The sequence below is a fragment of the Dysidea avara genome, chromosome 15 (genome assembly GCF_963678975.1).
Source record: "Dysidea avara chromosome 15, odDysAvar1.4, whole genome shotgun sequence".
In the NCBI taxonomy this organism is placed as follows: domain Eukaryota; kingdom Metazoa; phylum Porifera; class Demospongiae; order Dictyoceratida; family Dysideidae; genus Dysidea; species Dysidea avara.
Window position 1 is genome coordinate 10,750,840 of NC_089286.1, and position 1,717 is coordinate 10,752,556.

Sequence of the window (1,717 nt, forward strand, 5' to 3'; positions counted from 1 at the left end):
ATTAAGTCGCCATCTTTTTCGCTATTGTTGTATCAGAGGTTGTAAATGTGAGTGATACGACGGTGTATCTCGCGGAGAGAGTGTACGCGATCGGCGCCATCGTCCAATGAGCCACGATGATAGTTATGGACCACAACTGTACATCCCTCAGCCTGCTGGCTGTAGTGGTGAAGTGGCACGGCCAAGTGGACAATTCCTTCGATGGCAGCAATCAAAAACAGCTCTAGATGAGTAAGTATTAGACTAAAATGATAGCTTGTACGATAGGTTTAGCCGTATTAAATTGTTTATTGTGTATTGTATGACAATGGCCTGCAAATGATTCAACTTTGGTGTTGCTGTGTACGTATTACATGTTTTATATCCTGTTATATCTCAGCTTCTGGCGGATGACGAGTGGACACAGTTCATCAGCCATCAACGGTAAGAGTATGCATGGTCTGCTCTTACGATTTTGTATATTATCTCTTCAGAGGTACAGTTTCTTGTCGAACCTCTTAGTTCTACAGGCTGTCAGTGTATAATATCTGCAGTGTTAGTTTCCTTCAATGGCAGCTGCTTCCTTTAAAGAATCTGGTAGTGACCATATGTGGACAGTTTTGTTCTTTTTTCACGGAGTTGTTCAACGTCATCTTCTAATTAATTACAGCTGTAAGTGCATTAAGCCTGATTGTGTTTTTATTCATTTTCTTTTCAATGGGGTAGGAATTACAGACTTGGTGATTCTTATTGCTAACATCTGTAAGTAAGTACACTGAGAGTGTCCAGTATACAATTTATATTTACCTTCGTTTAGGTTTGTGGAAACTGGTCTCATTTCTTCATGTTTTTCACTACTTTTTATCAACAGCTGACGGCTGCTACCTTGTCTGGCACTGTAAATGAGTTGAGTGCTTTCAAGAACCTGTTCCGTCTTGTTTGTCCTTATTTCACTGACCATGCTCGTATTGCTAACAAAAGTAAGTTCACTGAGAGTATGCAAATTATATTATATTTAGTCTTGTTTCAGTTGTACTTAGTGATTACAAGATTCTTGGACTTGGTTATCAGTGTATCAGATGCTTCTTGTGAGCTTACGTAACACGTTAGCCCAACAAAGTCACATACTAAGTTGCTGTTTTATGTCTGGTTAGACTCACTGATAACACCGGTAAGTACACCAAATAATCCAGAATATGAATTATGTTTGCCTCCATTTAGGGTTGTGAGACCTGGTCTTATCAGACTTGTCTTAGATGTACATGGATTGTCGGTCTCAGTTTTAAAAGATTGTTACAAACTGTAAGTATAATGGTTGTTCAGTATACGCATTATATTTACCATCTTTAATAGAGTTGTGGGATCTAGCCACCATTCTACATGGTAATACTAGGTTCCAGACAAGGTCGTGGTTTTATGAGATTCTTATTGTTACAAACTGTAAGTCCAACGATTATCCAGAATACACATTATATTTACCATCTTTGTATTAGAGCTGTGGGACAGTTCTACCAGACGACTAACAGATTGTCACAGAGTTCTACATAGTGATGATAATACAGGTAATTTGTAATGGAACTTGTGAATTGTATTTACTGCCTTACCTGCTGCAGTTGGATAAAGACTGATAAACGACGAAATTGATTTGATACTGCCATGGCCAAGGAGACATTGATTTACTAGCTGTACCTATTGTGGTTTTAACATATTTACAGAATTAAATTCATTACAAATATAA

The 1,717-nt window shown here is 38.0% G+C and overlaps 1 long non-coding RNA gene across 7 annotated transcripts; it reads left to right on the forward strand.

The window, feature by feature from the left end:
* Positions 1-1,717, forward strand: LOC136246004 (uncharacterized). Of its 7 annotated transcripts, none has more exons than XR_010696195.1 (10): positions 1-231; positions 380-423; positions 474-651; positions 706-741; positions 797-959; positions 1,010-1,150; positions 1,201-1,281; positions 1,333-1,419; positions 1,473-1,541; positions 1,593-1,717. It is a non-coding gene; the product is annotated as an uncharacterized lncRNA (long non-coding RNA). The 7 variants fall into 7 exon arrangements; XR_010696200.1 differs by having other exon boundaries at positions 556-651; XR_010696199.1 differs by having other exon boundaries at positions 380-651; positions 706-796; positions 851-959.